General features: G+C 45.0%; 1 protein-coding gene across 6 annotated transcripts in view; it reads right to left on the bottom strand.

Moving 5' to 3' along the window:
* The window catches only part of ccser1 (coiled-coil serine-rich protein 1), a 1,304,709-nt gene that overhangs the window by 390,966 nt on the left and 886,579 nt on the right, over positions 1 to 27,164 (bottom strand). The window lies entirely within an intron of this gene.

The following is a 27,164-nucleotide window of genomic DNA, read 5'->3' as shown; positions in this document are numbered from 1 at the left end:
CCTAATAACAGTTTGGGTTTCCAGAATGGCATTGTTTCTGTGTGTTAAGGTTGTCTGTATTTCTGCTACAACCTTCAACTGAATCCCTCCTGGCCCTTATAATTTCTTGTTGGTTTTGCTAAGCCTTTCCTTGCTCAGCCAAGATACTTGGTCAGGCAGGATAGAAACTGCTGCTCCTGTATTTAACTTGAAATTAGTTTTATTTCCCCCCCACTAAGATTTCTGCTTCCCAGCAATCTTCATTTTTCTCTTGTACTTCTCCTAGGAAGGAAGTATTAATTGTTTGTCCCTCCTTTATTTCCTCTATTTTTTTTTACCAGTCAGCAGTGTTTGTTGTCTGAAGTGACAAACCTTTTGAAAGTGCCCCCTTCTCTTGCGCCAGAAACGTTCAGCTTCCCAAGCTGGGCAATTTTCCCACCATTACTGTTCCTGGCCACACCTACTGCAATTCAGAGTTGCTGCCTGTAGGTGTCTTTCCCACCTCTTAGGCTTTCTGACACCATTATTTTCTGTCTTCTCTACGGGGCTCAACTGATTCCAGAATTTTCTAGGCTGGGCTCCCCCATCCCCCCGAACGAGTAGTTGATTAAACTTTCGGACTTCTGTCTGCCTGCTCAACAGAATAGTGTTTTCAAAGTCAAATCTTCTTACAACAGCTAGTCTGACAGTGCTGTGTCTATAACCCTGTCTACTATTTTGTCCCGAATCGGTTCGTCGCACAGACCCCCGTAGTCGGAATCCTCAGCTACTTTATACAGATCATTAATAAATGGATTAATACTTCCAGCAACATTTCAGGTGTGTTTGTTGAACTTAGCCCTTTGCACGATTGCATTTTTTCTGACCTGAACGAATCCCTCCACTGCCTTAATCATTTCGTCATACGGGATTTCTTTTTCATCGATTCTCAGGGTAGTCAGAATGTCATCTGCACTGTCTCCCATAGTGTCAAGCAAAACATTGACCTGTTCTCTGTCTGGTCGCGATGCGCAATAGTACTTGTCCAGTCTTCGAATCCATCTTGGCCACGCTTTGGCCTGGTCGAGCACACACGCCCTCACCACCTCCACCCCCCCCACCCCCCCCCACCCGCCAACCCTGCTCGCTTGAAGCTCTCTGGTAAGGGTATCGATTTTTCCATGTTTTTTTCTAAATTGTTTTGATCTCTTCCGTTTTCTATGCTACAAAGGTCATTTTTACCGCTGCTACTATATATTGTCAGTGTGCTGTTAGTAGACTTTGGGTCAATGTAATAGGAGTTTATTTACAGGGGTCTTCTCACTAAGGTAGCTACATGAACACTGAGCAATAGGAGGTTCAGATTTGTGACATCACATCCTGTGATGATGCTTAAGATGATACATAATCTACCCAGCAACAGCTTATGTACATTATACTACGTCAACCAGGCCATCATGGGGAGTTGCTGAATGCTGATGGGATATTTCTCCATAGGCAGGGAGAACTGAGAGGTTTGGGAGAATGTTCACTCACACATCCCAACAACCAGCTACTGACCAGCTTGGAAAGCGGAAGCTAACAGATTACCTAATTATACCTCCCAGATAGTAAACACAGCTTGGTAATCTGAGAGAGTAAATTAGAGGTCGTGGAACAATAATGAATGTAAACATATTTCAGATTTATTTATTCCCAGTCATTTCAGGGAACAATTGACTGACTGGATGATTGATCAAGATGTCTGCAATTGGTTACAAAGTGAATTCTGATTCCCTTCCTTGACTCTCCCAGCAATACAGCAACAAATATGCACAGCACAACCTCTAACAATAAAGGCCAATAACACATCTGGCAGTAGCCCTGAAATGTAAGTGGCACCTCCAAGGGCAGAGAGGTCCCACATAAGAAATAGGCCAGGATTTCACGTTGGGTGGATGGGAGCCAGCCACCGACTGAAAAGTTGGTAGAGAACCCACTTTCACCTCATCTGGGAACCCGACCCGCATTTTATGGGTCCCCAGGCTCTAATTGTTCCGAGAAGGAACTTCCACCCGCTTGAAGGAAGAAGTCCCGCCTCATTGAGCTGCTGGCCAATCAGCAGGCCGGCAGCGCTTACTCCCAGCAGTGCCACTGGGAGCTGTGGCCACTGCTGGGACTGCAGCCCAGCTGACCACAGAGGAAGACATGGAGCAGGGAGTACAGGTAGGTTTTGGTTGCCGGGGGCAATCAGTCAGGCCCCAGCAAGCAAGGGTGGTTGATTGGGGGGAAGGAGGCCGTGTTGAGTCTTGGGGGTGGTTGGGGAAGCGACAGTGACTCTCCATCAAGCACCCTATGCCCAATAAGCAGGGCCAGACCCCCCACCCCCACTCCCACCAGGACGATTGGAAGCAGCCTGCTTTTCCTGGCTCCAGGACACCCACTTGACACGTGTAAAATACGCATGGAGGCAGGCGAAGGCCCTTACATGGCCGTTAAGTGCCTTGTTTGGCCTGGGGCGGACAGCCACTTTTCGCTCCATCCCCCGCCATACTTAAAGGTTAAAGGGATAAGGTTACAAGGACGCAAGAGGGCACTGGCAAGCAAGAACTTGGATTAAAGTGTGTCGACTTCAACGCCAGGAGCATCCGGAATAAGGTGGGTGAGCTTGCAGCATGGGTTGGTACCTGGGATCTCGATGTAGTGGCCATTTCGGAGACATGGGTAGAGCAGGGGCAGGAATGGATGTTGCAGGTTCCGGGATTTAGATGTTTCAGTAAGAACAGAGAAGATGGTAAAAGAGGAGGGTGTGTGGCATTGTTAATCAAGGAGAGTATTACAGCGGCAGAAAGGACGTTTGAGGACTCGTCTACTGAGGTAGTATGGGCCGAGGTTAGAAACAGGAGAGGAGTGGTCACCCTGTTGGGAGTCTTCTATAGACCTCCGAATAGTTCCAGAGATGTAGAGGAAAGGATAGCGAAGATGATTCTCGACAGGGGCGAGAGTAACAGGGTAGTTGTTATGGGGGACTTTAACTTTCCAAATATTGACTGGAAATACTATAGTTCGAGTACTTTAGATGGGTCAGTTTTTGTCCAGTGTGTGCAGGAGGGTTTTCTGACACAGTATGTAGACAGGCCAACCAGGGGCGATGCCACATTGGATTTGGTACTGGGTAATGAACCCGGCCAGGTGTTATATTTAGATGTAGGTGAGCACTTTGGTGATAGTGATCACAATTCGGTTAGGTTTACCTTAGCGATGGGCAGGGACAGGTATATACCGCAGGGCAAGAATTATAGCTGGGGGAAAGGAAATTATGATGCGATTAGGCAAGATTTAGGATGCGTAGGATGGGGAAGGAAACTGCAGGAGATGGGCACAATCGAAATGTGGAGCTTATTCAAGGAGCAGCTAGTGCGTGTCCTTGATAAGTATGTACCTGTCAGGCAGGGAGGAAGTTGTCGAGCGAGGGAGCCGTGGTTTACTAAAGAAGTTGAAGCGCTTGTCAAAAGGAAGAAGAAGGCTTATGTTAGGATGAGACGTGAAGGCTCAGTCAGGGCGCTTGAGAGTTACAAGCTAGCCAGGAAGGATCTAAAGGGAGAGCTAAGAAGAGCAAGGAGAGGACACGAGAAGTCATTGGCGGATAGGATCAAGGAAAACCCTAAGGCTTTCTTTAGGTATATCAGGAATAAAAGAATGACGAGAGTTAGATTAGGGCCAATCAAGGATAGTAGTGGGAAGTTGTGTGTGGAATCAGAGGAAATAGGGGAAGCGTTAAACGAATATTTTTCGTCAGTATTTACAGTAGAGAAAGAAAATGTTGTCGAGGAGAATACTGAGATTCAGACTACTAGGCTAGATGGGATTGAGGTTCACAAGGAGGAGGTGTTAGCAATTTTGGAAAGTGTGAAAATAGATAAGTCCCCTGGGCCAGATGGGATTTATCCTAGGATTCTCTGGGAAGCCAGAGAGGAGATTGCAGAGCCTTTGTCCTTGATCTTTATGTCGTCATTGTCGACAGGAATAGTGCCGGAAGACTGGAGGATAGCAAATGTTGTCCCCTTGTTCAAGAAGGGGAGTAGAGACAGCCCTGGTAATTATAGACCTGTGAGCCTTACTTCGGTTGTGGGTAAAATGTTGGAAAAGGTTATAAGAGACAGGATTTATAATCATTTTGAAAAGAATAAGTTCATTAGCGATAGTCAGCACGGTTTTGTGAAGGTAGGTTGTGCCTCACAAACCTTATTGAGCTTTTCGAGAAGGTGACCAAACAGGTGGATGAGGGTAAAGCAGTGGATGTGGTGTATATGGATTTCAGTAAGGCGACTGATAAGGTTCCCCACGGTAGGCTATTGCAGAAAATATGGAAGTATGGGGTTGAAGGTGATTTAGAGCTTTGGATCAGAAATTGGCTAGCTGAAAGAAGACAGAGGGTGGTGGTTGATGGCAAATGTTCATCCTGGAGTTTAGTTACTAGTGGTGTACCGCAAGGATCTGTTTTGGGGCCACTGCTGTTTGTCATTTTTATAAATGACCTGGAAGAGGGTGTAGAAGGGTGGGTTAGTAAATTTGCGGATGACACGAAGGTCGGTGGAGTTGTGGATAGTGCCGAAGGATGTTGTAGGTTACAGAGGGACATAGATAGGCTGCAGAGCTGGGCTGAGAGATGGCAAATGGAGTTTAATGCGGAAAAGTGTGAGGTGATTCACTTTGGAAGGAGTAACAGGAATGCAGAGTACTGGGCTAATGGGAAGATTCTTGGTAGTGTAGATGAGCAGAGAGATCTTGGTGTCCAGGTACATAAATCCCTGAAAGTTGCTACCCAGGTTAATAGGGCTGTTAAGAAGGCATATGGTGTGTTAGCTTTTATTAGTAGGGGGATCGAGTTTCGGAGCCACGAGGTCATGCTGCAGCTGTACAAGACTCTGGTGAGACCGCACCTGGAGTATTGCGTGCAGTTCTGGTCACCGCATTATAGGAAGGATGTGGAAGCTTTGGAAAGGGTGCAGAGGAGATTTACTAGGATGTTGCCTGGTATGGAGGGAAGGTCTTACGAGGAAAGGCTGAGGGACTTGAGGTTGTTTTCGTTGGAGAGCAGGAGGAGGAGAGGTGACTTAATAGAGACATATAAGATAATCAGAGGGTTAGATAGGGTGGATAGTGAGAGTCTTTTTCCTCGGATGGTGATGGCAAACACAAGGGGACATAGCTTTAAGTTGAGGGGTGATAGATATAGGACAGATGTGAGAGGTAGTTTCTTTACTCAGAGAGTAGTAGGGGCGTGGAACGCCCTGCCTGCGACAGTAGTAGACTCGCCAACTTTAAGGGCATTTAAATGGTCATTGGATAGACATATGGATGAAAATGGAATTGTGTAGGTCAGATGGTTTCACAGGTTGGCGCAACATCGAGGGCCGAAGGGCCTGTACTGCGCTGTAATGTTCTAATTCTAAAGGAGGGCGGAGACGGGAGTGGGTCGGGAAAGCCTTCCGCTCCATTTTGCGCCACCTTCCCACCACCATCCGGCTTGTTGGGGTGGCATAAAATTCCGGCCATGGTCTTTCCCTTCGCTACTGCAGGTAAAACATCACCAGCAACAAACAAATGACTGCTGATACTGCTGGTAGACACTGGTTACCATTCGATATCACAGAATAATAATGTGCAGAAGAGGCCCTTCGGCCCATCAAGTCTGCACCGATGCATTAAAGACACCTGACCTGTCTGCCAAATCCCATTTGCCAGCACTTGGCACGTCATAACATTCAAGGTTATGGGCCAAGTGCTGGCAAATGGGATTAGGTGGACAGGTCAGGTGTCTTTAATGCATTGGTGCAGACTTGATGGGCCGAAGGGCCTCTTCTGCACTGTATTATTCTGTGATTCTGCGATTCTGTGACATTGGCTAAAGACAGGCCGATCTATCGACTCAGTCTTAGGAGTCAGCGATACAGTTTTAAAAATTTGTATTGGTGCCTCTATAGATCGCCCACCAACATCTCCTAGGGAAGAGTCCAGAGTCAGACACTCAGGTTGTGAATACAACTTTTGAACAACTGCACGTGTGTAATTAAACAGTTCTGCAGTTGATTCCATATAGCCATAAGCACTCTAAATTCCACCGTACAACACCAACAAAAAACAGATTACATAGCAATTACCTCACTGCTGTTTGTGAAAACTGGCTGTGCCCAAATTGGCTGCTGTGTCTCCTACATTACCATAGTGACTCCACTTCTAAAGTACTTAATTGGCTGTACAGCATTTTGCAACATCCTGAGATCATGAAAGGAGCTATATAAATGCAACACTTATTTCTTCTTTTCTGTAATATCAACCCAATAGTCGATAAAACTACAAGTCAGCCTCCTTTCAACATCCCTCAAGATCCTCAAAATGTCCTCAAGAGCCACACACTATCAGCAACTGCTGCCCACGCAATGACTAAAGAAGAAACTTCAAACCTTATACCTGTAAAGATTCTAATAAACCCTCTTGACAATGCTTTCTTCTACATAATGCACTAGGGATAGACTTCCCTGTAATACAAGTCTTGCTAAACATGACAATAGAATCTTATCTCAGCTCTCAAGGTTGAGAGCTCAACAGTTGTTGCCAGCAGGAATCGGATTGGTATTCACTTATTCATTCTCGTTTTGTCTCTCTACCTCCTTCCTAGTTTTACCAATCAGATGATGTACTAATAAATCCTTTATGACGGCACATGAGTTTCCTCTGATAAATGGATAAACATTAGCTGTATCATTTTCCAGTCACATTTGTACAATAAATGTTACATATTATGTTAATACACTAAACCATCTGAAGGGCTAATGTGAAGACTATTGCAAAGAGAATAAATTATGGGTTACATTGAAAACACTGGTGTTAATAGCACTTAAGTAAAATAAAGAAGTTTGTACACACATGTTCATCGCAGTGAAGTAGTGATGCACTTTCTGGGCTGAATTTTGTTCTATGTTCTGAGGCAGGTGAGGCGGCATGGGGGCGGGTGCAGAGACTCTCTGCGGAGCCGTCCACCATAAAACCCGGCGGCGTAACGCCCAGAGTGCCAATTCTGTCAGAGGTGGACAAATACCATGGCGGTATCGATGCCCTGATGCGACGGCATCATAATTTAAATGCCTGAAATGTTGTTTCCAATAGATTTGAATCTAAGTCACTGTGATCCAATGAATGTCCCGCAAATTTGTGGGTGACGTGTGGCAATCATGTGCATTCAGTTTCATGACACTGAAAAACTGGCGGCACCGAGGCAAGTGGGCTTTGCTGCTATGCTGAGTCCAAGGGGGGCAGTTATGTGTGCTGGGGGAACTCTGCACGGGGTTCTGTGCAAATGAGGGGAGCTTTGCTTGGATCTCTGACATGATCATTAGTATGTCCGGGGGATTGCTTGTTGACGTAGAAATCTTTGGAAACGTACAGAGGTTTTGCTTCACTGAGCTCCTGTAAAATCCACGAAGAGAGTGAATGCAGGGCTGGCAGCCTTTTAAAGATGGCGCCAGCACCTGTTTCGACATCAGGTGACCCGTGGACAGCATCTCCATTGCCGCCCCACCACATGTTTGAGAGGACGACTGCCTCCATTATGCAAAATGGCTACCCGCCGTGTAATCACGGTGGCACTGCTGCTCACGTGACAAGTGGGACCACCGCCATTTTGCACACCCACCGCTGCTCCCAGCAGTGGAATCATAAAATTCAGCCCTTACCCCTGGTGTCCTGGCCAATATTTATCCCTCAATTATCACTAAAACAGATTTTCTGACCATTATCACATTGCTGTTTGTGGGAGCTTGCTGTGCGCAAACTGGCTGCTGCGTTCCTTGCATTGCTGTGGGACAACCTTAAAAGTGGACCACCTTAAGAAGCTGTATGTGAAGGTCAGCAGAGAAAGTGGTGTCGTATTACACATGACCAAGCAGTTGTAGGTGTTGCCCGAGAATGTGGTGAGATATGTTTAGATGTGGATCATGAATTGACTATATATATATATAATATATATATATGTGTTCTAGTTAAAGTATAATAAAAATCCACGTTTTCTTTGGATATTACTTGTGGTCCTGAGAGTCTTACAATAGTTCACATATCAAAGGAACAAGTAATATTACATACATTACAACAGTGTTTACATTACAACGAGTTAACATCCGCAGCACTTAAAGCAGCCAGAAGCACTGCACAAAGAACAGCCAGGCACTGCACCAACGACTACTGGCAACACCTATGCAGTCATATTCAGCTGGGCTCAGACACCGGAAACATCAGAGGAATGTAAGATGGCATTAAGTGAGCTCGTGGGCCAACCATCAAGAAGATCGCCCCCCTCAAATCTAAATCAGGGGACATAATCACTGACCAACGCAAACAAATGGACCGCTGGGTTGAGCACTACCTAGAACTGTACTCCAGGGAGAATGTTGTCACTGAGACGGCCCTCAATGCAGCCCAGCCTCTACCAGTCATGGATGAGCTGGAAATACAGCCAACCAAATTGGAACTCAGTGATGCCATTGATTCTCCAGCCAGCGGAAAAGCCCCTGGGAAGGACAGCATTACCCCTGAAATAATCCAGAGTGCCAAGCCTGCTATCCTCTCAGCACTACATGAACTGCTATGCCTGTGCTGGGACGAGGGAGCATCACCCTCTATAAAAACAAAGGTGACCGAGGTGACTGCAACAACTACCGTGGAATCTCCCTGCTCGGCATAATGGGGAAAGTCTTTGCTCGAGTCGCTCTAAACAGGCTCCAGAAGCTGGCCGAGCGCGTCTACCCTGAGGCACAGTGTGGCTTTCGTGCAGAGAGATCGACCATTGACATGCTGTTCTCCCTTCGTCAGATACAGGAGAAATGCCACGAACAACAGATGGCCCTCTACATTGCTTTCATTGATCTCACCAAAGCCTTTGACCTCGTCAGCAGACGTGGTCTCTTCAGACTACTAGAAACAATTGGATGCTCACCAAAGCTAATAAGTATCATCACCTCATTCCATGACAATATGAAAGGCACAATTCAACATGGTGGCTCCTCATCAGACCCCTTTCCTATCCTGAGTGGCGTGAAACAGGGCTGTGTTCTCGCACCCACACTTTTGGGGATTTTCTTCTCCCTACTGCTTTCACATGCGTTCAAGTCCTCGGAAGAAGGAATTTTCCTCCACACAAGATCAGGGGGCAGGTTGTTCAACCTTGCCCATCTAAGAGCGAAGTCCAAAGTACGGAAAGTCCTCATCAGGGAACTCCTCTTTGCTGACGAAGCTGCTTTAACATCTCACACTGAAGAGTGCCTGCAGAGTCTCATCGACAGGTTTGCGGCTGCCTGCAATGAATTTGGCCTAACCATCAGCCTCAAGAAAACAAACATCATGGGGCAAGACGTCAGAAATGCCCCATCCATCAATATTGGCGACTACACTCTGGAAGTGGTTCAAGAGTTCACCTACCTAGGCTCAACTATCACCAGTAACCTGTCTCTAGATGCAGAAATCAACAAGCGCATGGGAAAGGCTTCCACTGCTATGTCCAGACTGGCCAAGAGAGTGTAGGAAAATGGCGCACTGACACGGAACACAAAAGTCCAACTGTATCAAGCCTGTGTCCTCAGTACCTTGCTCTATGGCAGCGAGGCCTGGACAACGTATGTCAGCCAAGAGCGACGTCTCAATTCATTCCATCTTCGCTGCCTCCGGAGAATACTTGGCATCAGGTGGCAGGACCGTATCTCCAACACAGAAGTCCTCGAGGCGGCCAACATCCCCAGCTTATACACCCTACTGAGTCAGCGGCGCTTGAGATGGCTTGGCCATGTGAGCCGCATGGAAGATGGCAGGATCCCCAAAGACACATTGTACAGCGAGCTCGTCATTGGTATCAGACCCATCAGCCGTCCATGTCTCCGCTTTAAAGACGTCTGCAAACGCGACATGAAATCCTGTGACATTGATCACAAGTTGTGGGAGTCAGCTGCCAGCGATCGCCAGAGCTGGCGGACAGCCATAAAGGCGGGGCTAAAGTGCGGCGAGTCGAAGAGACTTAGCAGTTGGCAGGAAAAAAGACAGAGGTGCAAGGAGAGAGCCAACTGTGTAACAGCCCCGACAATCAAATTTTTCTGCAGCACCTGTGGAAGAGCCTGTCACTCTCGAATTGGCCTTCTCGCCACTCCAGGCGCTGCTTCACAAACCACTGACCACCTCCAGGCGCTTACCCATTGTCTCTCGAGATAAGGAGGCCAAAGAAAGAGATGGGCAGGATCTTTCCTCTGGGCTTCGAAACCCCACCATCAGGCTCAAATGTGGGTCAGAAGTCAGCACTGTGTGGGAAACAGACACTCAATGTGATTTTATCCAGAGTGGCCAATTAATGACCTGAGGGTGGGCTCGCCTGCAATTAAGGATGGTAGGTGGGCTCTCAAAGCTGGAGGGCCAATCAGAGGTCTTCCAGCTTGAAAGGAGCAGCAGGCTGCAAAGGAAGGTAAGTAAGGGAGAGGGCACTTCATAATGGAGGCACCCTCTCTCCAACTTTTTAAAAGTTTAAATAAAAATGACTTTTACAGCCAGGACACCACTGTTGGGTAGGGACCCCTTTACAGTGCTGCCTGTAGCTGCTGCTGCACCCAGGCAGGCAGAGAGGGCCTCTAAGCCTGCCTGGAGCACTGCCCCCTCCCACCCGGTCTGTTGCCCGGAGGCCGAACCCAGGCAGCTACACTAGCCTCTCCCTCTGAGTCCTAGAGGCCAACTGAAAAATCCCAGTCAGCCTCCGTTAACTGGCCCTAACTGACTGTTAATTATTTGAAATGGCTACAGCTGCATGCAGATGGGTAGCCCTGCCTCCCTCATCCTGCTTCTGGGAAAATGGCCCGGGGCGGGCAGGGAACTAGTGCGCAGGCCGGCCTCACTATTTTTAGCGGTTCCCCCCCTCCCCCGCCTCCGTTCCTGGCCCCAGTGGTGGCTGAAAATCAAGCCCTACAATTCAAAAGTACTTCATTTGCTTGAAGTGCTTTGGGGCACCCTGGGGACGTGAAAGGTGCTATAGAAATGAAAGTCTTTTTTTTTCTTTTTAAAACTGTTATAATCAGTTCAAAATCAGTTATCGATCAGTTCAATAAGCACCATTAATTTATTTGTCATTAGATTTCTAAGGTTTTAACCTGTAAATATTGCCTTTCTGTTCCAGTGGACTCCACCAAACATTTGTGAAGTTTTCAGGATCCCATTTATTTCTTTCAACATTTCAAATGAGGCCACATTCACTGTCGTAGAAGCCAGTCTGCTCGACATGATGATGTCCCTTCCTCACAGCTTTTATCCCGCACTAGACCATCACCAAGACTGTACTTTCCCAGTCCCTAAAACTTACACCCTTGCCTCTCTCGTCTCTCACTGCTGGAACCTTTACTCTTTCCTTCCTTACTTAAAGGAAGAGCTTCTCAAATGCTCTCCATACTGAACTCCCAGTTCCCACCCTTCAGAAAATTTATCTCAAAAATTCAGAACTCAGCGGCCCAAATTCTCGCCTGCACAAAATCCTGCCCATCCATCACCTCCATCTTCACTCAGCTACCACCAGCTCCCTATGGCTTTCAAGATGTTTGTCTTTATTTGCAAATCTACCCCACCTTATATGGGAAACCTTCCCAGTCACACCATGTTTCTCCTGCTTTTGATTACTATTTATGTCCCTCTACCTCCAGTTCACCATAAGAAGCCAAACTTTCAGTCATTACTCTCTGGAATTCAACACCAGAAACATTCACCTTGTCACCCCTCTCTCTGCCTTTAAAAGCCCCTTATGAGCAGCTGATGCTAACAGCTAAGCCATGCCTTTGATCTCCTCCCCAATTTACCTCAATTCTGTTATATTTTCCTCAGTGTTCACTTCTCCTTCCAGTAAGATTCTCAGAGACTTTTTTGACATAAATATAAATTGCTTTTGTTCAACCTGGCATAGTTATGCTCTGGATATCAGGTAGGACAACAAGGGAGGCAGCTGCAACAAGCACAGATGGCTTATAAATTTGACCTTGATGGTCACTGGGAGCAGAGAAAGAGTTCAAGCAATTATACTGATGTACCAATAGTCAAATCATAGATCACCCATAGCTGACAGCATGCTGCAGCAATTTCCTCTCAGCAAACAAAAGCAAAATACTGCAGAGGTAGGAAATCTGAAATAAATCCAGCTCCAGCTTTTAACATAGTTCCTTAAGTAAATCATGGTTATCTCTGAATGGGAATGTCCATATGAAAGAAACAAGGTTTCCGGTGATAAGAGTATTTGAGAATGAGTTTCAGTCGTGGGAGGAATGTGTTAGGTTTCATTGGTGGCATGATAAGCAGGCCTTTTCAATCAATGCAAAATGTCTTAATAGAGCTATAATAGATGTTTTATTTCTGGTAAAAGATCAGAGTTCTTGGTGAGGCACCGATAACTCTTGTTGTGTTACCACTGTCACTGATGACCAACTTCTTCTTCTTTGGCCTCCTTGTCTCAGGAGACAATGGGTAAGTGCCTGGAGTGGTTTGTGGAGCAGCGCCTGGAGTGGCTATAAAGGCCAATTCTAGAGTGACAGACTCTTCCACAGGTGCTGCAGATAAAATTGGTTGTCGGGGCTGTTACACAGTTGGCTCTCCCCTTGCGCCTCTGTCTTTTTTCCTGCCAACTGCTTAGTCTCTTCGACTCTCCACACTTTAGCCTCGCCTTTATGGCTGCCCGCCAGCTCTGGCGATCGCTGGCAACTGACTCCCACAACTTGTGATCAATGTCACAGGATTTCATGTCGCGTTTGCAGACGTCTTTAAAGTGGAGACATGGACGGCCGGTGGGTCTGATACCAGTGGCGAGCTCGCTGTACAATGTGTCCTTGGGGATCCTGCCATCTTCCATGCGGCTCACATGGCCAAGCCATCTCAAGCGCCGCTGACTCAGTAGGCTGTATAAGTTGGGGATGTTGGCCGCCTCGAGGACTTCTGTTGGAGATATGGTCCTGCCACCTGATGCCAAGGATTCTCCGGAGACAGCGAAGATGGAATGAATTGAGACGTCGCTCTTGGCTGACATACATTGTCCAGGCCTCGCTGCCGTAGAGCAAGGTACTGAGGACACAGGCTTGATACAGTTGGACTTTTGTGTTCCGTGTCAGTGCGCCATTTTCCCACACTCTCTTGGCCAGTCTGGACATAGCAGTGGAAGCTTTTCCCATGCGCTTGTTGATTTCTGCATCGAGAGACAGGTTACTGGTGATAGTTGAGCCGAGGTAGGTGAACTCTTGAACCACTTCCAGAGCGTGGTCGCCGATATTGATGGATGGACCAACACCCTAACCAAAACTGTTTGATGTCATGGAGATTGAATCCTGATATATAGAAAGCTACCTGAATGAAGTCCACTGATCCAGGCGGAATTAGGTTGCTATTTAGTTAAGGAGCTCGAGATGAGTTTTCCCTGCAGTCTGTCAAATAATACAATAATATTTATTTCTGAGCAGATAAGCTGGAGTTGCCAAACTTGAAGCAGAATCAAACAACACAGGTGACATTTGATTTTGATTTGTGTCAGTTCTAATGGATAATCTGCATTTGTCTCAGAATTCATTACCTTTCTCCTGTGTATCTCTCTCTGTGCAGGGGACAGCTGATTGTGACTAACAACAACTTTGATTTACCACTAAAAATCCTGGAACTCCCTTCCTAACAGCACTGTGGGTATACCTACCCCACAAGGACTTCAGTGGTTCAAGAAGGCAGCTCACCACCACCTTCTCAAGGGCAATTAGCGATGGGCAATAAATGCTGGCCTAGCCAGTGATACCCACATCCCATGAATGAATAAAATAAAACGAAAATCATCTCATTGAGTTGATAACATTACTAAAAATCAAACCAACAGATCCAGAGGCATTTTCTCAGCAAATAAAACATCACAGTGATTAAATAATCTTCATGAAAAATATTTCCCTGATTTGTAGATGTTCAGGAGTACAAATGCAATGTGCTGAGCAAAAGTGTCACAAATTATAATTCATTCCAAAGGAAGAATGATCAATCAGCGTTACCATCCCAAATCAAACAAAGCGTTTAATCCGTTGGGCTTGAAGTTTGGTTTTAACATTAAAAATGAATAACACAAAACTCAAATGATGCAAAATGACCTGACAGGTTTCCTTATTCACCAATGTTTCTGCAATAGTATTTATGGTATTCAAGAACTCCTGTTTACAAACCATGGGAGTTAAATCCAACTTCAGTGAGAGTACCAAATGGGTGGTACTGGTTCGGCTGTCCCCTATGCACCCCACCTGGTTTCATTTCCATTGACTTCACCCCCCACCCCCCAACTCCTCATATCTCAATCTAGGACTTGTTCCACAGACCTCTCCACCTTGGTTAATGGTACAGCTTGTCCATATTCAAATTAAACCCTTGTCTGGTGCTCTTGTTTCTTGTGCTCTCTTTTAGGTTTACTCAATGCATATAAATGAAATAAATTCAATTCCCCTACCACTCATGACCTATTGCAAAGTACACAAGCCATGCAAAAATGTTGATTGCAAAATGTCACTTGCGACTTGAGCTGTCTTGGGGGAATCTCCATCTCTTCCCAACTTTTCTGACCATCTTTAATCACTTGTTTGCCTCACTGTCGATCAAGTGGAATCATCAAGGCAGCTCAATATTTATGAGTGTTTAACATTGTCACAGAACAAAGTGCTTGTGTAAAATCAAGGTTAAATTTCTTACAGATTTAAGGGCTTGATCTTCTCAGCGCTGGTGATAACATAAGTTTCCCACCTGCCATTCAATCTGATCTGTATCCATTTGTACTAATTTGCTGCCATTAGATTTAACCATTCAATTGGAAGTATAGTCATGAACAAGGAAAACGGCATTCCTCATGATATGCATCAAACCCTCCTTAATTTCCATCTAACTCATTTCCTTAGTTCATAATCAGCAGGGAATTGTCTTTCCTGCAATTTATTCTTTTGAAAGTACAACATCTTCATAAATAAGTGTTTGGCAAATGTCTTTGTTTTTTTTTGGAAATACATAAGCTGAACACATAAGTCTCATCAAAAGCATTATAGTTTCATGTAGTAGAGTCAACATTCTGGCTGGTTAAAAGTAAATAATGTAGAGCGATGCATTTTTTCCCCCTCTATTCCCCTCCCAAATAAATGGCAGATATCTTTTCATAATGAGAGGGTGTCTCAAAATGCAAATGACACAAGCGAAGTTTAAAGTAGACAACGTTTTAGATCAACATTAAGAGACAGAGGCGTGTGTGGACTTCTGACTCACCACAATGCCTTTAAAGAGCCATATCCATGGTGCAAAGTTCTCCTTGATGTTAACACAGATTGCAGGGAAAAGTATGATATGGGTCACGAGGAGGTCACAGTGCCCCAAATCTCCTGAAAACTTGCGCCTCGAGACATTTATGGTGTATGGCATTATTCTGACATAGACGTTCCATGAAACTATGGCACAAATGACTTCTGCCTTCACTTGCACCACGCCAGAATTTCCTGGGCCATTTGCGCTGCTCCACGGGAACCACTTTCGAAACCCTAAAACAAAAGATTTTTGCCTGACTTTCCTAGAGAGGGACATCTCACGGTAAGCACTGTGAGATCGATATTTTCCTCATCCTTTAGCTCTAATTAATTTTGTGTCACAAATTGCAGGAAATGAGAGTTGATAGTGAACAATGGGACCAATAGTCCATCCCCTTAGCCAATTAAATTTAAAGATAGCAAATGAGAATAGGGTGAATTAGAGTCAAAACAGAACAGAAATAGAGATAAAGAGATGGAAAGAAGGACTGGGTTAAGAGAGAGAAAAAAAGACTGAAAGGAAAAGTAAGAAAAAAACCTTTAAGAAACTTCTAGGATATAGAACCCATAGGAGTTTCAGTTGTTCCCTCTGAAGTGAGACACATTTCAGGAATGTAATCTCGTCATCAAAAGGCCCCTTATATCATGAATTACCAGCCCTGACTTTATGTGGCAAGATTAATTCATATTTACAGCGCAACTGCAGCAAATTTATTGACACTTACAAAGTGGTCAAGAGTAAGCTCCCATTTCCGTGAGGTTAAAGGAAGAGCAGCACAAAACATCCAGCAATTTGCAACAGAAGGGACAGGGAGAGGCCATACAGAATTAAGGCACAGTTCTCAAGATTTTGCAGGAACAGATGAACATGGGGATTCATGTGCACAGATCTTTGAAGGCGGCAGGACATATTGAGAGAGTGGTGAGTAAAGCATAAGGGATCTTGCACTTTATAAATAGAGGTATTGAGTACAAAAGCAGTGAAGTTATGCTTAACCTTTTAAAGCTCCGTTTGGCCACAGCTGGAGTATTGCATACAGTTCTGGTCACCACACTTTATGAAGGATGTGAGGGTCCTTGGCTGGAACTTTACACCCACCCTCTTCCGCCCCCCCCTGCCTGGTGCGGGCTGGAAGGCGGGGGGTTGACATTCCCGCTGCTATTATACCAGTGGCGGCGGAGGTGGCCTGCCCGAGGCCAATTGGAGCCCTTAAGTGGCCCATTAATTGCCACTTAAGGACCTCCTTCTGCCATCGCTGGTATATTATGAGCAGTGGACGGGCACTTCAGCATCTGAGAAGGCTGCCCAGTAATACTTGGCATCCTCCTTGTAGGCTGGGGGGTACCCTCCTGATCGGGCAGCCTGTGCCCCACGGAGGGTCCCCCAAGTGGCTCGGGCTACTTCCCCTGAAAAAACCCATCTGCCCTACAGTCCGACCACCAATCCCCTCGCCGGGGTGCAACCGATTGTCCCTGGTGAGGCCTGACCCCCACTCACCTTTCAAGGGGCCTCCTCCATTGTTGCTTCTCTTGCTGAGTGCAGTCCCAGCATTGGCCACCGCACCCGGAGGCGCTGCTGGGACTGAAAAGCTGCTGGCCCTCTGATTGACCCACGTTTCTTGTAGGCTGGTCTTTCTGCCTCAGAGGGGCAGAATTCCCCACCGAGGCCATTTAAGGGCCTGTGCCTTGTAAAATTACTGCATGGCTTCCAGGCTTGGCAGAGAAGGGCTCATCCTGACTTTTTTGCCGGTGGGCAGCTCCACTGCCACAAGATAAAATTCCAGCCCTTAAGAGGGTGCAGAGGAAATTTATCAGAATGGTTCCAGACATGAGGGATTTCAGCTACCAGGTTAGGTTGTTCTCCTTGAAGCAAAGGAGTTTGAGGGGAGATCTGATGGAAGTGTATAAGCTCACGACAGTTTTAGATATGTAAGACAAAGAAAAGCTGCTCCCATTAGTTGATGCTACAAGAACTAGTGGTGCAGATTGAAGGTTTTGGGTAACAGATGCAAGGGGAAAGTGGGGGAGAACATTTTTTACATAGTGAGTGTCATGAAAGTGTGCTATGTCAAATGATGATTTTTTTAATCTACCGACTGGAAAACTGAATTAAATTTAAAAGAAAAAGATACAGATAAAAGGTGACTCATCTAGCAGCGAAGATGGCCACCGAAATTTGCACCACTACACTCCACATTCCAATGCATCAAGGTGGCGACAAATTGGCTGCACAGTTCCCTCAAGAACAATGCTCTGGGGAATCTGAGTGAATTACCTATCCTGGTTCCATTAGCAGGATATTAAGGCCATCACTTGGGACATTAAACTGGTAGAGACAAACCACTCAAACCTCATCACTTGAACAATGGGACCCCGGTTGAGAGAGGGAATTCCTAGTCATGGGCTGATTAAGTTGCAAAAGGGAATACACACTGGTAATCATCATGTTGAATCACTGGATGATGGTCATGTGACAGGCCCACCATCGGTTTGCTTAAGCTGGTGTTTTCTCTGCAGCAATGGAGACAAGCAACTAGACACAGGCAAGAGAAGACCCATGTGGGGTCCCTCCTCCTTCTCTCTCTTTCTTCAGTCCACCTTACAAGCTTTGAACACTGCCTGCTGGCCGTAACCACCTAGGCCTATCACTGCTGCAGACAGAGACCCCATAAAGGAAATAATCTGCAACAAGGTTTCCAGGAGAACCACTCAATCAGCTGTCCAAATCTGCAAACCAAAAGCCTCAGGACCACCGAATTCAGCCTGAAGCCAGCCGAGTCACCAACCTCCACAGACTGTACACCCTTTTTATTGGTCCAGACTTTAATCCAGCCAATCTATCTTTTCCCACTCTATAACCTATTTGTGTGTGTATGTGAAAGTTGGAGCACAGTTTATTATTTTACTTAGATCGGTTTAAGTGCAATAAAGCTAACCTCTTTGTTAAACTCAAGAAAACCTGTCTAATCGGTTCTTTTCATGATCATAGCATGTAAATAGTTAAATCCTTACTGAATTGGCAAGCATATCCACTTTAAATAAGAAACAAACCTTTGCAATCAAACCAGGAGGGAAATGAGGGGAGCCCTTCGACCCCTCCTCACCTGATCATAAAACGAATGGTAACGACTTGAAACTCGTTGCCTATGAGAGTGGCAGAAGCAGAGATGATCAATGATTTCAAAAGGAAATTGCATGGACACTTGAGGGAAATAAACTTCAGGGCTACGGGGATAGAGAGGGGGAATGGATGGGAGTGACTGGATTGCTCCGCGGAAAGCCAGCATGGACTCGATGGGCTGAATAGTCTCCTTCTGTGCCATAATGACTCTATGGGCTGAATTTTATGAGGCCTCTGGCGTCGGGGGACATGGCGGGTGGGCCAGGAAAATTCTTCTGGGAGAGGCCCACCCCGACCCCTGATGCAGAGACGGGCGCGGTGCATTTTACAACTTACCTTGTCCAGTCAGCCGTCCCACACCAATCGTACGGCCGTCGGCTACAAGTCCCATGCCTTTAAAACGCCATTCGGAGTTCAGCGGCGTGACACTGGTGGGGAGGAGGGAGGAGTGAAATTTTCAGATCTGGGGTGGGCGGGGGGGGGGGGGGGGGAAGCGGGGAAAACTCTTTGGATTGGTGGGGGGGGGGATGGTGGGAAGGGGTTGAGGGTTAAATTTATTAAAGGTCGGGGAGGAAGGTCGGGATCTGCATCAAAGTTTTTTTTGGGGGGGCTATTGGGCGATTAATGAATAGATTATTTCTTGGGGGTGTGGGTAAGGGGAGTGAAGATCTTATTTAATGTATAACTTTAATTTCACACTTTCATTCCCTTTAAAAAAATCATCATTCTTCTAAGGGCTTGAAGCCCTTTAAAAATGGCGCCATGCCTATACAGTGGCGCCATTGCCTGAATGGAGAGGTCGCTCCGTCTAACTCATCGGGGTAGGCTGCTCCGCCCCCTCCATTTAAATGAGCCCCCGCGCAAAATATTGTGGGGGCTCAGCGACGGCGTATCCGCGCCTGAAGACCACTGACTTCAAAGCGCGCTGATAAAATTCAGGCCCATGACTATAATTTACAAATCATCACACTAATTTCGGTGTGCGCCTTTAACATGCTGATATTTCATCAGTAAATTCCAGCCCAATAAGGTTTCCAGCAAGCGCTGGCTTTGGATCGACACTGGAGGATTTGGGTGGACAACATGATTATGATCATTGCCAATAGGGTTGCTGCAGCAAGTTCCTGACCAATGGATATTGAATCACTGCCTTAAACAATGCGTATGCTACTTCCTTTCCCCAGCAATCCCCAACAAACAGATATGGTATTAATTTAGTCACAATCATCTCAGCAACAGTGAGACAGCCCCTCAGTAGATCTGGAAGTGAGATAACTTTGTGCCGGTGTCTTGGAGGCACTTCTGAGTAGCTCCTGGTTTAAAGCAGCAAAATTAACTTTAATTGGGGCCCATAACAGCTATCAGAGAAAGAATATCATCAATCTGTAAAACACAAAGACTTGATGGGCCGATTGACCTCCTTCTGTGCTGCAAATGGCCAATATTTAACACTCAATCAACATCACAGAAAACAGATTATCTGGTCATTATCACATTGCTGGTTGTGGGAGTTTGCTGTGCCCATTTTGGCTGCCGCATTTCCTGCATTACAATAGTGACTACTGGAAGATTATTTACCATTTAATCCTCCTAAGGAACTGTTGTGGTATAGTATAGTAGGTATGACATAAAATAAAGGATGCCAAGGCAGAGGGACTGTGGGAAATTACGTCAAGCTGTAACAAGCTCACTGCAGCTGAAGCTAACGTCCTTGAAAAACCTGAGACGTCTATGTAAGCTAAAAGCAGGAATGCAGGTGTTTCTCTCAAGTTGAGAAGAAACTGAGGGATGTAGGAAACTTGAGTTTAGGAGAAAATAAGACAGTGGCGTATATGAAGGTCATTATGTAATTTTGTAAAGTTGCTAACAGCCACATCAATAAATAGTTGATTGGTCAAGAAAAGCATGCACAGTACATGATAGCCACGGGGACGTACATGCTCGGCAACAGGGAGGGGTTAATTGGATAACAGCCAGGTTAAAGGAGACCCTCCCAGTCGGGTCTGCATGGCAGTGAAGAACAAGAAAACAATAAGATGAGAAAGAGAGAGATAGTGAGAGAGAGAGAAGCTTGAAGACAAAAGACCAAAGCTGCAAGAGAAAACATGTGGTCTTCCATCCAGGTCGTATAATCTACATCAAACTGTAAATTGCTGCCCAAGTTTATTGCTTTAATTTGCAAACTTAATAAACTTTTTCTGGCTTGGTCTCAATAAGTAGATTCACGACTGCACTTTTGTCACGTCCGATCTCATTGTGAGTGAGGGGTTAAATCCTCACAGCTTGACTCCTGACAACGCTACAATTTAAAATGGACTTCATTGGCAGTAAAGTGCTTTGAGACATCCGGTGGTCATGAAAGGCACTATATAAATGTAAGTCTTTCTGTTTTTTAATGACTATAATAGTTTGCAAAAAAGAGTCTGTGTGAAATACCTTCTGAACTTATAACACAACTGATCAGATCCTCCAATTCTTATGGAGCAAAGTTGCAGCAGTGCTGACTAGACTACAAAAGTCAACAAAATAATTTGATTCTCCAAGGCTTGCTTACTCAAGCTGGAAATGAAAATCTTTGTGACTTAACACACCAAAGTATGGAAAATAAATTGTGCTAAATCCCAATGATGTTCCACATGTGCAAGTAATCCCATGCAATCCCTCCAACTTGATGCATGCGTGGGTATCGTTCCATTTTTTCCTGCATGTTGAATGGCGCTGAAGCCTGTAAATCTTTTTGACCTCAGTAAATGACTGGAAGTCCAAATATTCTAAGCTTTTCACTGCACCCATCTCCTCACCCAGAACATAACTAAATTACAGTGCAAAAAGGCACTCTCCTTGTGAAACACAACAATTGAAACCAACACTGACAAGTTGGTTTGGGAGCATTAAAAACAGCAGGAATAAATCATTTTTTGTAACCACTCATCACTTTGCAAGGAAATTATTAAGTGTAGGAGATATTACTAGGTTACTAATTCTCTTTTTCTAGTTTTCTATAAATGAGTTAATATTTTGGTCCCAATAAAATAAATCCCAGCTTTTCAACCTCAGTTATAGTCTGCCCATACATTTTTGCAACCAGAAACTGTCGCCCTGTTCAGATAATATATTTGGAGTTTCCTCTAAACATTTTATCCATGGCTGTAAATGTAGTTTTAAAGTAGGCACAAACTTCACATGAATTTCAATTGAAGACTTAAATAGCATGACTTCATAAAGTGCCCAATTTACTTAAAGGGGGAAGAAAAGCATTGCGGTGAAGGTGTGGGGTAACATCATATAAAAGCAGCGCTGAAGTAAGGGGCAGGAGGGAGGCGAGTACCGAGGCAGGCGGGGGCGGAGCCCCGCACCTTGGGCCGGCAAGCCGGTTTGCTGGCACGATCCCAGCCCAGGCTATTTTCAGTCAGCGGCAGGTAGCTAGTTGAGGTAGTTTAATGGCCTATTGAGCCCAATTGTCAGAGGCTGACTAAAATTTTCCAGTTGGCCTGTGGGCCCCCCAAGGCATCGAGGTCTAGGCTGGCTTTGAGGTCCTCCCCGCCTACATGGCCACAGCTGCTGCCATGTGAAGGGACCCCCTCCAGGATGATGGCCCAGCAGCTGTGGCCATTTTTTAAATTTAAAACTTTTAAAATGTGCAGAGAGGGCAGCTCAAAATGGAGGCACCCTCTCTCTCTCTTACCCTCAACTGCAGCCTGCTCTGTTCCTTCCGAACTGGAGGGCCTCCTATTGGCTTTGAGAGCCATCCTTACTTGGACAGTGAGTCCATCCTCTGGCAACTAATTGGTCAATTCGGGGAAAGTCATTGCCAGGTGATTGCTTCCCAAACAGTGTGGGTCGTAACCCCCACTTGACCCCAACATCAGAGTCCTAATCCAAAGGACAAATTCCTGCCCTAGGTTGCTGTCAACAACAAAGTGGAAACCAGCTATTTTCTGACCTGGTGACGTCAGTTGTAATAAGGTGCTTCAATGTCAGTCAGGAGCTTGGACCAGGTCAGGGAACCAGTCTGCAGCAGCACCATTCTATTACTGATGTACAGCGAGTCGTCTCACTCTCTGGAAAGGAGGTAGGAGTGGTTTTCAATCAAGCTTTAGTATTCTCCATCTGTTGCTTCACTATCCTTTGTAGCTTTCGCTGAATGCCTGTGCGCATACCCATCTATCACAAGCAAACATGAAACTATTTGGGCTTTTCAGCCTATTTCAGGGAGTACGAAACTTTTACATAGGATGTACAGCACAACAACAGGCCATTCAGCCCCACTAGTGTGTTCCGGTGTTTGTTCTTCACACAAGCCTCATCCCATTTGACTTCACTTAACCATCTTTGCATATTTCTCTCTCCGTCGTGTACTTATTCAGCTTCTCCTTAAAGGCATCTATGCTTTTGCTTCAACTGTTTCATGTGGTAGCAAATTCCACATTCACACCACTGCCTGCATTCTCGATCCCCTTGCTATCTCATAGAATATCTCCGATATAACTTGTTGAACTCTTGTAATGGCTGGTCAGTCCAAACATGCACTTCTAAACGGCTCTGTAATTGTGTAAACAGTAATGTTGGGACTGAAAATCATCCAGCACAGCTAACGTTAAATGGAAGAGTTAATTCCACGCTCTCCATAGTAAGCCACAGTCGGGGCAAAGATAGCCATTTTCATTCAGTAGCACAAGGTACAACAACAACTTGCATTTATATAGCCCTGTTAACGTCGTAAAACATCCCAAGGCCCTTCACCAACTTTGACACAGATACATAAGGAGATATTAGAACGCATGACCAAAAGGGATAGATTTTAAGGAGCATCTTAAAGGAGGAGAGAGAAGTAGGGGGTGGAGAGGTTTAAGCAGGGAATTCATTGAGCTCAAAAGCTTCTTTAAAATTCAGAGACGGGCTGGTGTGTTGATGCAGTAGCTTAGAGCTTTAGGCCATGAAATGTAAGAATGCAAATTCATGAACTGTAATACATGACACATACACAGTTACAAATCTTAGCTGTGTTGTCATAGGGAGCTGCTAAGCTGCGGTACCCCAAGTAAGGGACACAAAGTGGAGATAATTCTGCTTATTTCTCAATGACTGGTTTCCAAATAGCAATTCTTGGTTAGGACAGGCGCAAGAGAAAGAGCAAAGCAACTGCAAGGTGAGATTCGCATCTTGAACAGAAATGGTAACACAATGGAGCTGCTGAAGTTACATTTCATAGAACTTATAGCAATGAAACAGACCATTTTGCACAACCAGGTATTGGTTTATGCTCCACAAAAGTGTCCCTCCCACTCTACTTACTTTATCATACCCTTTTGAAGTATCCTTCCATGTTCCTTTCTCTAGCTTACCCTTAAATGCATCTTCTGCTATTCACCTCAACGATTTTTTCTGGGCGTAAGTTCCACATTCTTACCATACTCTGGGTAAAGAATCTTCTCCTGAATTTGTTTATGGATTTATGACTGATTTTGTTATCTTTACATCCCTTAATTTTCATCTCCCCCACAACTGGAAACATCTCTACCTCTACTCCACAAAGCTCTTTATAATTTTAACGACCTTTATTAGGTCACCCCTCAGCCTTCCTTTTTCCAGAGAAAATGAAAACACACATGGAACTGAGAATAAACTGTCAGAATAACATGAGGCATATTGCTGCTTTTAAAAAAGGGAAAACAAGCAATTTTATAATATTCCCCTGCCCAGCAAGTCCTTTGAACTCCTAGATGATAGATCAGCAGAACATTTGAGATTAAATCATGGCTGTTTGTCTTGGCCAGCAATCAGCTGTGAAGTAGAGAGAAATTGCCATCATGATCGGGATTGCAGGATGCACAAAAAAAGATTTCCTTCCATGGTTAAAAGTGTGCAGTGCCTTAATAAAAATGGAATGAGAGTCATTTGGACCTGAAAAGGGTAAAATTCACACCTTTTTTTTTTTACAACCTTGGATATTTATGGAACTACTGTTCTTATATTTTCTTAAAAAGAAAATTGATTTAGAATACCTCAAAGTTATACATCTTGTTCAACACCTTCATTTAACCTGCGTTAATTCTAGCAAAGCTAGCAGATCTTGGCAAACAAATGGGTTCTTATCCCCAAAGGATCCATCAATGAATCACATTTTCAAGTGTTTATCGGGTGAGCTTGCTAATGCCTTTCCCCCTCAAAGCATAGCAGTTGAAAATAAGATGTTCCAACGCCAATTCTAGAACCTTCCGTGAAAAAAATGACTGCACCTTGTAATGCAAATGTACCACTTTGTTTTACATACAAACAAATTTGGCCATTGTACTGTGGCCTTTATAATGGTCATTGGGGCATAGGGTCCTGCCATTATACTTGATAGGCGCCAGCTGTGGCTCAGTGGTAGCACTCTCGGCTCTGAGGTTTGTGGGTTCAAGCCTCACTCCAGAGATGAGCACAAATTCCAGGCTGGCGCTCCAGTGCAGTACTGAGGGAGTGCTGCACTGTCAGAGTTGTGGTCTTTCGGATGAAACATTAAACTGAGGTACCGTCTGCCCTCTCATGTGGGCACAATAGGTCCCATGGCACTGTTCAAAGAACAGCGGGAGTGAGGTTGAAACTGGGAGGGTCCCTAGCAGAAAACAGGCACTTCATGAAAGGACTGGAAAATGGTGAGAACTGCCCTGCTCTTTCTTGAAATATTGCCATGGCATCTTTCACGGAGACAGGGCTCATGTGACAACCCTTCTGAAAAGCAGCACCCTCAATACGACAGCACTCCCTGTGCATTGGAGTGTCAGCATAGATATTGTGCTCAAGTCTCTAGAGCAGGGCCTGAGCCCACATCTCTTCTGATTCAGAGGCAGTTGTGCTACCCATTGAGCCACAGCTATTAGCCTCCTCCGGCAAGTTACAGTGAACAAGATTTCAGCCCATTTCTTGCCTGAGGTATCTTGTGTACAGAGTCGAGAAAATCTTCGTCTGGATAACTCAAATAAGGCAAAAAAAAACCTAAGCAAATTTAATAAAATCAGTTCATTTTTATTTCCGACCAAACTGCCCCATCCGATCTTCACTCCCGAAGGTGTTAACTCCTTGTTGCATTAAAGCTCCATAGATATCACCTGCTACCTTGCTCAAGTGACCATTGCCCAGGTGTGAGCTGTGACAGTGCCCACTCTGTAGGCATCATGGATGAACTCCAATCATGGACAGGTGTTATATGCTTATGCACAGAAGCAGTCCAAAACTCAAGATAGTTGTTAAGTAGATTCAATCACATTGGGGACAAATATCAGTAGCAAGAATCCAAAACAACTTTCAGAATGTGTGGAGCTTACCTCACAGGGTCTATATGCAATTTATCTGCGATTCCAAGAGCTAATTATATTAAAACCAACAAAATTTTTAAAAAACTTCCAGGTCATTGCAACTGCTCTATACTTGCAGGCTGACAGAAGCCCCCACAGCGATGGCCTAATTTTCCCTCTACACTGTCGTTTCATACAAAGCTCTGTGCACTGTTGAACCAAGGGGCAAGAGGAACACACTGCTTTTTGGCAAAGAGCACAAATATCCCATAATTGCACTGGTGCATAATTAATCATTTCCTTTCACCCTGAAAATGTTATTTCAAATCAAAAGCACATTAGCTGATGAGAGGACATGAAAAAAATTAAAAGGCCTAAGCGAAATGTAACTGTTGTGGGGCTACTTTGCTTTGTTGGTTGGAACACCTGATGCATTTCTTTCCCTTGCCCTCTATTGTTGAAGTATCTTTTTGTTTCTGAAAAGCTTATTACCATCCTCACACAAATACAAGTGAAGATTGGGAAAGAATGCTGCTTTAGTATTGCAGCTGCCTTTGAAGGCTTGAATTTAATTCTCCTGTCCTAGACGGGTGTCACCCATTTGCATCAATATTGCACAAGACAGGAACAGATGCTAAGATTCAGGTGGTGATGCACAGGTTCACGAGAAAAGTAATTGCGTCATTGTAGCAGGCACTGCAGAAAATGGACTGTGATTGCTGCCTTATAATTATAATGAGCACCCCTCCCCCTTACCATTGAAGAAAAATCGATTCAGTAATGAATGAGTCTTTGACAGTTCATAATCCTCGATATACATGAAAAATTTCTATATGCACATGGGTAATACATGCAGCAGTATCCCACACAAGTGCAAGCGTAATCTCTAAAGCAGATAACCTTCAGACTTCAGCTGATCAACAATACTGATATTGCAGATTAGTTACACTGTAAATAAGGATAGGGGGAAGGATAAACTATATTCAATAAATGCATAGTTTTAACAAGGAGGTGGTCTTCCAATGTTCCCCCATCAGATTATTTTATGCATAATTAGGATAATTCTCCAGTCATGCCAAACACTGAGGTATACTACCTGTGATATGGTGTTAAGGTCTACCTTATAGACAGTTGTGCGGGAAAGACGATGCTCTTATGAATAAGAGCCTCAGTTTTAGTTAAATCATGTACAGACACAGTTGTAGTGTCGGAAATGCAGCATCCAATTTGCACCCAGCAAGGTTCCAGAAAGAGCAATGAGATAACGACCAGATAATCTGTTTTGGCTATTGTTTGAGGGATATATATTGGCCGGCACAGCAGGGGAGTTCCCCTACTCTTCTTCGAATAGTGAAATAGGATTTTTCACCTCCACTTGAGGGGGCAGACGGGGCCACAGTTTAACGTCATCCGAAAGACGGCATCTCCGACAGTGCAGCACTGCCTCAGTGGTATATCAGCTTAGAA

Source organism: Heterodontus francisci, chromosome 1, assembly GCF_036365525.1.
Source record: "Heterodontus francisci isolate sHetFra1 chromosome 1, sHetFra1.hap1, whole genome shotgun sequence".
Taxonomy (NCBI): domain Eukaryota; kingdom Metazoa; phylum Chordata; class Chondrichthyes; order Heterodontiformes; family Heterodontidae; genus Heterodontus; species Heterodontus francisci.
Note: the sequence above shows the minus strand (reverse complement) of the source record. Positions and strands in the feature narration are given on the sequence as shown.